Source organism: Cervus canadensis, chromosome 6, assembly GCF_019320065.1.
Source record: "Cervus canadensis isolate Bull #8, Minnesota chromosome 6, ASM1932006v1, whole genome shotgun sequence".
NCBI classification, from domain to species: Eukaryota; Metazoa; Chordata; class Mammalia; order Artiodactyla; family Cervidae; genus Cervus; species Cervus canadensis.
The window spans coordinates 8,293,687-8,304,715 of NC_057391.1; positions in this window are offsets into that span (position 1 = coordinate 8,293,687).

Here is an 11,029-nt window from a genome sequence, read left to right on the forward strand (position 1 = left end):
TAAATCTAAGGACTTGATGGCAACACTTTGGGGACATTCAATGTCATCAGTCTCTTGAGATGACTTGCTTTTATAACAGAAGCAGTGCTCTGCTTAGTCGCTCATTTGTGTCTGACTCTTCGCAACTGCATGGGCTATATAGCCCATCAGGCTCCTTTGCCCATGGGGATTCTCCAGGAAAGAATACTGGAGTGGGTAGCCATGCCCTCCTCCAGGGAATCTTCCCAACCCAGGGATCAAACCCAGGTCTCCCACATTGCAGGTGGATTCTTTACCATCTGAGCCACCAGGGAAGCCCAACAGAGGGAAAGATCTGCACATTCGGAGGGGCTCAGAGGACCAACTGGATGCCACTTGGTGTCTGGGAGGAAACAAGGAGCTCGCTGTGTGCAGAATGGTTTGAATCTGATGCACACAATTTGAGCATCTTTCATAAGGATATATCAAGCAAACTTACAGCATGAAACAGACTCTGTCCAAAAGAAGAATATAATGAAACAGAAACCCAAAGTGACATTCTCGCTGGAAAACTGATACTCAGCAAAAGGTTTCTACAATAAGCAATGTGAATACTTTGGCTGCAGATATTGGCCACAGGGATTTCTCTAATTCACAACTCTTTCCTTGCTGCCCCAAGGAAAGTATCTTTGGCTGCAGACATAAAAGTGGCCACAGGGATTTCTCTAATTCACAAGTCTTCTCCTTGCTGCCCCAAGTCCCTCACAGCCCTATCTCTCTTCAGGTCCAGCTGGAACTTCTCTTGCTGGTTCCCAAACACAGTGCCCAATGACACCCTCAGCTTTCTGTGCTGTAGGGTCAGAGGGAAGCTGAAACGTGTTCCTCTTCCCCCCACACCGTTTTGTTCCTGATAGAAGCTGGGACTGTGTGTCCTCTTGTAGCTCCTTTACCAAGCAATGCCCCAAACGGGCTCTGCACAAATGATTTGTCAGATCAGTTGGTGAAATCTCATTATGATCCAAGGGACCATTCCAAATCTTTGGAATGCAGTTTTGTTGTACTGGGGAAAAAAAAGCTAAAAAGTGAGCCATAAGCTAGGACCGTGAGATTTTAAGTGCACCTGATGAGTGTAGTGAGACTTGACTCATAGCAGTCCTAAGGGGCAGCGGGGGGTTTGGGGGCGCTGGCTGGGAAGAGGATGGATTGGAAGCCCCTTGGAGTGCCAGATTCTTAGAACCACAGAGAAGGCAGAGCCGCAGACTTCTGCAAGAGCAATGAGATGATAGAAATAAATATTAAAAAGCAAGTAGCCTCAGTCTTTCTGTACATAGAAACGCGAGCTTTTTGTTTGTAGGGTTTGGGGGTTCTGGCTTTTGTTTCCTGATGGAATTTATTTCTCACGAAGGAGGCAAAATGGTTGGCCCAGCGAGCTGAGGGTGTTGCTGTGGGCCTCATCACGGGTAGGGCTGCTCCGAAGCTGGGACTTGACAAACGGAGGGAAGGTGGCCCTGCCCTCCCAGGAAGTGGTTCTATGAGCCTCTCCTCTTGAACCTGGGCCCTTGGCTTCCTCTGACCAGGGCTGTGCAGCGTGAGATCATGGCTCTCCTGCCAACCAGGGGACACTACCGGTCCCCTGCTCCTGCCGCTGGGTTGGTATAACAGTCACCCATGTCCCCCGTCCAGAGCAGAAAGTCTGGGTGAGGGATCCCAACTCATCTCACCCTCCCAGGGGAAGAAGGGAAACAATGCTAGCATCTGTTCCCTGACTACAGATACATATGGTACAGGTAAACTCCAGGAAGTCAGCTCCTAGAAGATCCATCAGTAAAAGTCAGGAGCAAAGAAATGCAAGAGCCACCTCGAAGTCCCCTGGACTTCAGTGGGAATGAAATGCAAAGGTAACAGATAAGCAAGTATATAGACTTTTCCTAGAAGCAAAGGAACCCCAGGATGAAAGGTTTAAGGAATACTACTTTTTAAATAGGGAGCTTGATTTTGGCTAACACCGATAGAAGGAAGTGTTAAGTGGTTTAAGTGAAGGTGATTTATTTATTTATTTTTAACCTTTGTTGAGTTTATTACGCTATTGCTTCTGTTGTTTATGTTTTGGTTTTTTGGTCACAAGTCACATGGGATCTAGCTCCCTGACCAGGGATCAAACCCGCACCCTCTGCATTGGAAGGCAGAGTCTTAACTCCTGGACCACCTGGGAAGTCCCGGGAAGGTGATTTTTTCAGAGGGGAAAGGACAGTTTATTTCCTTCAAAAATAACAAAAGTGAAGTCCAAGCAGTGCCAGATTCTCAGTGGAAAGGGAAAGAGCAGCCCTTCGACTCACGGTTTTCTTTTCCCTGGTAAAGGAAAGCCGGCTCACACGGAAGCGTCTGCAGGAGAGCCACGCGAAGCAGCCGGAACGGAAGCAGCGGGCATCTCTGAGGACGCGGGGTCTCCGGGTTCTCACTGTCAAGATGATCTGCAAAGAAAGGGTCTCGCTAGCCACACCCCCAAAGTTGGCCCTGTGAGCAAGTCTAATAGGACTTTTTTCAGTTTCATAAAATATCTTGATAACTGGAAAGTGCCAGTTAGTGGTAACCTGTTTCAACTATGAATTTCACAAAGATTAATATACCCCTTTAGGTTTCTTAAGATTCTATCAGGAGGCCTCCCCTAGTCTAGGGTGTTTTACAATCTCTGTGGGCACGAAGCTCAACTGAAACTACCATTCAACAGCCTAACTGTCATCTTCATCTTCTCCTGGCATAAAAATACATATTTTTTTCCCATAATAAAGATTTTTTATAATAGCAATAAAGTAACTCCAGAGAACATGGTTGTCTTGAGATAGTTTAACTGTGTCTGGTACCTCATAACGCCCTGGGGATACAGCAGGCCCATAATACTCCCTTTCACTGCCATGTCTTTGCTTAATTAAGGAATAAAGCCAAAAGGTCAAGGCTGGAGAAAAATGTAAATCTTCAAAACTTTTCATTCTTGACCCAAACTCTGTGTCATAAAACCTCAGTTATCTCTGTAACAAGCAGCACACCTACCCAGTGAGTTAGGAGATACCCGAATATACATTACATCTTTAAAATATGCTTTGGCACAGTGAAAATAAATTCCTGACCTCTGGGCTTGGAATTATGATTCTGCCTTCTTAGAGAGAGACCCTCACAAACCATCTGCTCATCCCTAGTGAATGGAAAGTGCTGACAGCAGAAGCCATCTACCTCGTGAAACATGATTTGCTACTGTGTTTTCATTGCATCAGACATTGTGTTGACTCTCACACAGCTAGGAGGCAAGAAAGTCGTCTGTGCCTGTAGGAGAGAGGGGAAATAAATATGTATATTCATCTCTATGGCTTATTCATTATTCAACTGCTGCTGTGAATGCAAAATATGATTTCAGCTCCAATCGTTTCATTAGCTCACTGATTACTGTCCATCATAATGAGTGAGGTGGTGTGGGCATGGGTTTGGCTTACTGGAGCTGCACTCTTTTGTGATGAAGTTTACAGACTATGTCATAGGCACCACACTGAAAATGATATTTCTGACCAATGATACTCATTTTAAACAGGAGACATGTGGTCCCTAAACTGATTTGTTAGAGCTGGTACAATGAATTAGTAAATATTTACCTGCCTTCAAGAAACAGAAACTTCCTATCACATTCAAGCCTATGCTATTTGGAGGGGAAGTGTTATTCCATGATGGAACTAATTATATATCATCTGCTTCTCTCTCAGATAACTAAATGGACAGACAGATGCTATGCTGATCAATTAATGTTGTGATAGATCAATCAATTGATCTGGACTCAGATAATATGTATTTATGGAAGACAGAGAATGATTTATTTCTTTTTTCTAGCAAATATGAGAATCCAAATGTGACTTTATTGTACAGATGGGAGCAGGTGACGAGCAAAGAGGTGCCGTTGTATTCTTGCCGTGAAAAAGAATATTCATCCTTCTCCTTTTGCTTATATATTCAGCAAACCTTACGGCTCAATAAAAATGAGATGTTTAAATATTTAATAAACATGGGTAGAGCAATGTATTGCTAAAACTGCTGGAGCAGCCTGGCAGATTCTCATGGAAACATAAATTAGCCTGTATACAAATGGAACTGTCCAGTAATTCTGGCTTTAAAATTCTCTCTTTCTCTCTCACTTTTTTTTTTCATTGTTATCTGATAGGGCTTGGGTTTTCACTGGACGACTTTCAAACTATGCAAACTGTCAGCTTCACTAACCAAGTTAAATGAATCTCGTATGAGTGCCTAGACATTTGCAGGCTTCTCTTAGCTATCATCCAGTGCAAGCAACCACAGAGGGGTCTAAGCTCTATTGATTTCATATCACAGACACACTCCTTATACCAGTCTGAGCGTCAAGTGCAATAAACTCATCACTAATGTGGAAGCCTCCTCGGGCTGGTCTATGTCTGAGGTCCATCTTCTGCAGTGAGGGCTGACCCTGCCATGCCTCAAGGGGGAGGCTGGTGCTGGGTTAGGACGCAGCCCCCCACCAACAAGGACTTTCGCTTGGGCAGAGAGAAGCAGCATCTGGTGGACTGAGGGATGCCAAAGAGGGAGGTGGGTTGCCAAATGCCAGAGTTTTATCTAGATGGGCTCTGGACTTCATGGGTAGAAAAGAGAAACCAAAACCAAAGGCACCATGTCCCCTGTGTGCGTGTGTTTATATTTTGACAATTGTTTTGCCTGGCCTCCCTTTCATGATTTGGAAAGCCTGTCTGCTGTTGATATTTTTGAAATATAAAGACAGTGAATGAAGCCATGGGATTTATAAAGTAAAATGACTGACATACTTGGCCAAGGTAGGCTCCTGTACCAATGGCTTTTAGCAAAACTAGATTAAGAATAGGATTATAGCAAGGATCATAGAATGTGGAATTCACTCAGCAAACACAGAGGCCATTGGAGAGGTCTGAGTTGATGGACTTGTCAAACAGATAAATGCACTTGCTAGTACCTGCTACATGTCAGACACTGAACAAGGTGTTCTACCTAAGAAAAAGAAATAGTCATTGTACTGAACTTTCTAAGGAAATAGAAAATGCTATCTAGACCAGGGTTTCTTGAAGCTTGGGGGCACTCAGGACATTAGCTTTAGACCCAGATGCAGTTGCCCAGGTTCTGGCCTCCGGGCTGAATCAGGTTGGTAGAGGTGGGGAGGTGAGGGTAAGGTGACATAGGGGTGGGGTGGGAGATACCCCGTCTTAAAAAAAGCATCTCACAGCAAGATCCTCTATGACCCACCTCCCAGAATATTGGAAATAAAAGCAAAACTAAACAAATGGGATCTAATGAAACTTAAAAGCTTTTGCACTACAAAGGAAACTATAAGTAAGGTGAAAAGACAGCCCTCAGATTGGGAGAAATTAATAGCAAATGAAGAAACAAAGGAAAAATCTAAAAAATATACAAGCAACTCCTGCAGCTCAATTCCAGAAAAATAAAAAAAAAAAAAAAAAAAAGCATCTCAGATGCTTCTCACTCACACTGAAGTCTAAGGATGCTGGTTTAAGCCAGCAGGTCTCCCACTAGATGAGAGCAGGATTGCCTCTGGTAATCTGGGCTCTAATTTTGATTTATTCCCTTGTGTATTAGTTTCCCACGGCTGCTGTAACAATCTACCACAAATTTGGTGGCTAAAAACAAGACAACTTATTCTCTTACAGTTCTGGAGGTCAGAAGCTCAAAATCAGTTTCGCTGGGCTGAAGTTAAGGTGTGGCAAGGGTGTGTGCTGAGGGGATACCTGCCCCCTGCCTTTCCAGAGCTGCAGCGATACCTCTCCTGTCCCTCAGCTCGCGACCCTTCCTCCATCCCCAGGCCTTCTGCGGCTCTGCTGCTCTCTGCCTCTGGCACATGGCCTTCTTTCCTATGGCAAGTCTCCCTCTGCCCCCTGTTACAAGGACACTTGTGATTTCATTCACAGTCCACTGGGATAATTCAGGACAATCTCCCCATCCCAAATCCTCACCTGAAACACATCTTATACTATACAAGGTAACATTCCCAGGTTCCCAGGATGAGAACGTGGATGTCTTTGGAGGCCATTTTCAGACTGCCATTGGCAACCTTGGGATTCCCAAGTGGCTCAGTAAAAAAAGAATCTGCCTTCTAATGCAGGAGACCTGGGAGATGCAGTTTCGATCCCTGGTTAAGGAGGATGCCTAGAAGGAGGAAATGGCACCCCACTCCAGTATTCTTGTCTGGGGAAACCCCATGGACAGAGAAGCCTGGAGGGCTACTGTCTGTGGGGTTGCAAAGAGTCGGACACGACTGAGCGTGCATATCTGCACGCAAGCACCGGCAACCTTATCTTCCTAATTTCTCTCTCTCTCTTTTGGGCCATGTCACGTGGCTTATGGGATCTTAGTTCCCTGACCAGGGATCAAATCTAGACCCTGGCAGCTAAGTCCTAACCACTGGACAGTCAGGGAATTCCCACCAGTTTCTTTTTTAAAAGTCAGACTTATTAAGATAATCAACACACAATAAAATTTACCCATTTAAGGTATACAGTTTGACGAGTTTTGACTAGAATATTCAGTTGCGTAACTACCACCACAATTAAGATACAGAACATTTCTATTATTTCCAAAAGTTCCTTTGTGCCCCTTTGTAGGGATTTATTTTCTGTCCTGATAATTGTGCCCTTTCTAGAATGTCTCATAAATGGAATCATACAGTATGTGGTTGTTTGTGTCTGACTTCTTTCACTTTGCAAGATGTTATTAAGAGTCATCCATGTTGCTGTGTGCAATTCATTCCTTTTTATTGCTGAATCACATTCCACTGAATGGATATACCACAATTTCTGTAATTGTTCACTAGTTAGTGACATTTGGGTTGTTCATTAGTTAGTGACATTGCTCTTTGGAGCAATTCTGAATAAATGAACTATAAACATTTGCTTGTAGATCTTTTTGTGGACCTGTTTTCATCTCTCTTAGGTAAATTCCTAGGAGTGGAGTTGATGGGTTGTGTGTAAATATATGATCAGTATTTCAAGAAACTGCTGATGTGTTTTTCAAAGTAGCTGTATGATTTTACATTCTTACTAGCAAAGTATGAGAAAGTTCTGGTTCTTCTGTATCCTCATCAATACTTGATATGGTCTTTCTTTTTTAAGTTTAGCAATCCTACCAGGTGTGTAGTGAGATCTCACTCTAGTTTTAATTTGCATTTCCCTGATACTCAATAGTGTTGAACACATTCTCATGAACTGATTGGTTATTTATCTTCTCTGGAGAACTGTCTTTTCAGCCTTTTTTGCCCATTTTTAATTGTTGTTATTTTTTGTTTGATTATTGTCAGAGTTCTTTATATAGTCTACAAACAAGTCTGTTATCAGGTATAATAGGCAAATATCAGGCAAGTATTTCTCATCTGTAGCTTGTGTTTTCACTTATTAACAATAACTATTTTTCAAGCTGGGAATTGGGGTTAAAAAAATCCATCTACACTGAACTCATAAAACTTTAAATGAGAAAGTTTTGTAAAAGTAAAACTAAATTAACTTTTGCATACATTCTTAGACCTCAATTTTGATCTTAAAATTAGTAACTTGAGAAAGAAAGTTATCTGGAGCCCAGGCTCTCAGATTCTTTTTTAATTTCCTGCTATATGACTGAAAAAATTCCATTTCTTTAGCTGTAATTTTCAAGGGGCACAAAACAGCATTTGTTATTCTCTCAACACTTGGCTCCGTAGCAATTGTAAAATGCTAATCACGGTGCTGAACTGACATTCCTTGGTGACACTGGCATACTGCAAAGACCGTTTGCCAGGGTCCTGTGCTATACATATTGAAGTTGTTTATTTATTTTTGTTTAAGAAACAGACAAGTTAATTTTACCTCCATTTGGGACACAGAAAAGAATCAATGTTTGCCAAATAGAAAAACACAAAATTGGTAAAGGGGAAAAAATTGTATCTTCAAGCTTCTAAAATGGAACTAGAGGAGAGAAGGGGAAAAAGTTACACAAACGACTAGAGAGTGTCCCCTTTAAAATTACCTCAGTCTTTTTTCTGAAGTTCTTGCTTCTTGAACGTTCCCTGGCTGAAGATTCTGCCTCGCCTTAAGAGGAGAAACCAACTTCAAAATACCTGGCTGGCATCTTCAATGACATTCCGTGACTTCAGAGTTGGGGTGAATACTGAAAATTGGAACGTACAAATTGCTTCCTGCTAGAAATACAGCTCTGTGTGAAGAAGGTTTTACAGGGCAGAGCCTTCCTTTAACACCCTGAACTTCCACGCTCTCCGTCTCCAGGGGGAGCGATGTGTATGTCAAGTTCTGAAAAGCAGAACGGAAGTCAGGGCCCCACATCAGATGGGGGTGTCTGGGGTTGGAGGGGAGCACAGCCCCAGGCCGCTGCCCGCAGGCTGGTGCCCCAGCGGGTGGAAAGAGTGCCCTGGAGAGAAGTGTGATCAAAGCATCTCATTCCGCCCTCCTGTCAGCCTGACAGGGACTTAGGATGCACAACCGGCCCGGAGCTGATTACCTTCAAGTGCAGTTAGGCCGAGTTAAAAATTCCATTAGCGGTGCCCAGGCTGGGCGGCCGCTTTCACACCGGCGGCTTCTTCCAGTTAACGAGCAAGAAATGGCCTCTCATTTCCCAGGGATCGCAGGGAGAGGACTCTGCTGTGTTTACAGTCTGCCAAGGGGAAGCACCTCGGCTCCTCGGGCCTGGTGGCAGGGCCCGGGAGTCTGAGAGGGAGCACTCTTCTCCCGAGCCTGCGGCCTGCGGGGCCTCCTCCCTGCAGCCTGCCACCCACGCTCCTTTCTCAACCTAATTGTTTTTCATTTTCTCATAACCCTCCTCCCTCACCCTAAATCCAACACTGAAACGTCGCCCTCTATTTACGAAGCTCCGAGGCGTGCAATAAAGGTGAGTGCTATTTGCTGCTCTCTGCCTGGCTTTTAATTTTATTCTAGAAGAAAATCAATTAGACCGTCAGAGTCCCATCTTCTTTGAGGCTTTTGGGCTTGAATAGCTCATAGAAGTACTTCCCCTGGCCTCAATATTTTAGTAATAAATGCTTGATTGTAATGGTTTTAAAAGGAATTTTAATAAAAGGAGAGAGACAAGCAGGCCGGCAACTTCAGAACAAAACTAGGCATCTGAAAGGCCCCTTTAGGTTGAGCCGCTGTTTCCTGCTCAGGCAGCCTCCTGGACTGCTGATTGTTTAATGCCCAGGACCTACATCCCCTGCTTTTCTCCCCTTCCGCACACTTAAGCTGTTCATTAGCTGAGAATGGGACATCCCGGCGGAGCCACCCACAAAGCTGCTAAGAGAAGAGCTCCTCCGCCCGCGTGCTCCCCGTCGGGGCCTTCCCAGGAGCCCTCGCCACTCCCCGGGGTCTGGCGCCGGCGTACATGGAGGGTGAGGCCTCACGGGCCGGCCCAGAGCGCAGCTTGCAGCCGTCCGAGGGGAAGACGGAGGAGCCGGGGCCCCACACAGGCCCCGAGCAAAGCCCTTCTGGGGCCTCCCGCCGACCTTACAGTCAGCCCGGGGTGCCGGCTCCTATCGATCTGGCAGATATTGGCGTGATGGCTTGTGCATTTAGCTGCAGTATTGATCGAACTGTGCCAGGGCGCTGGGAAGGGCTCGCGTACACGGCGTGCCAAGACTCGCGGGCAGAGTGTCGACCCGGAGCGCTGGGCCGCGCAGAGGCCCTGCCGCCCCTGGGAAAGGCCGCGTGGGGCCTCCTCGTGCAAGGCCTTGGCGCTGCTGACTTGGAGGATGTCAGTCCACGCCGCCCACCACCTTCTGGGATGTCCCCAGAGAAGGGCCTGCGTGTCCTCGCCCGCCGAGCCGTGAGCCCCCGAGGTCAGGGCCCGTGCGTCCTCACTGCCGCACATCGGGGCCAGGACACTCTTTTCTTCAGAAGGCGTTTGGTGCCACTGCAAAGAGGGGAGAAACGGCGGGGGAATGGAGGAGCAGACGCTGGGAATCCCTGCTCTGCGAGCGGATGAACACTGAGCCAGCCGTCTGCTGGGCTTCTCCAACAGAGGCCGAGAGGACAGGAGCGCGTGCTCGGGGCCTGCGAGGGCGGAGGTCAGGGCGCAGCCCGCCAGCCTGCCTTCTCGTTTATTCCCGGCCCTCAGACGGCCGGCCTCTGGGGGCCACAGCGGAAGACCCCGAGGAAGGCCCCTTGGCCTCGCCCTCTGCGCTGCCCCCACCCCACGCCCGCCTGGGCAGTGTTTCGGCATTTGTGCGAGCGCTCGGTTGCTCAGTCGTATCTGATTCTTTGTGACCCCACGGGCTGTAGCCTGCCAGGCTTCTCTGCCCATGGGATTTTTCAGGCAAGAATACCGGAGTGCGTAGCCATTCTCTCCTCCAGGGGTCTATCTTCCCGACCCAGGGATGGAACCTGCAGGCATTGGGCGTGTTTTAATTCCCAGCAAGCAGGGCCCTTGACAGGGAAGAGAGCCCTGCTTCCAGGGCAGCATCTCTGGTCTTTAACTAATGGTGTGACTCGGTCTGTGGCTTCCTTTCTGTGGTCCACATGCCCACCTGGAATTAGACGTGGGGTTCATGAAGAATGTCTTCGGTTCTCATTTTCTTTTTGAATATGGGGCCCAGCAGAGAGTGCCATGGTTGCTGCAGGATAACCTCTCTGAGCTAGAGCCCTCCAGCTGGTTCCTTTCTTCCCCGCTACACACCCTCTCTCCTCCCCACATCTGTTTACATCACCGCACCCCTCCCCTGCCCCTCAAGTAGTTAACAGACTACACACGCTCCGCAAGCCAGTGTGGTCCTCTTCGCTGCCACAGGCTCTGAGCAGTTGTGGTCACAGACAAGCATTGATCAGATTAGCAACCTTGTGACTATTCATTAATTGTATTTTCTCTTGGAGCCGTATTCAACTCAATACCAAGTACATTGTTGGTGGCATGAAAAGTAAATACAAATAGGATGCTTGTTATATTTAAAAATGAACTAGCTGCTACCTTTTCCAAAGAGAGTTTAAGAGGATAGGTAGGTTAACACAATGTTAACTTTCCTGGGGCAAAATAGCTACGTTTTCCC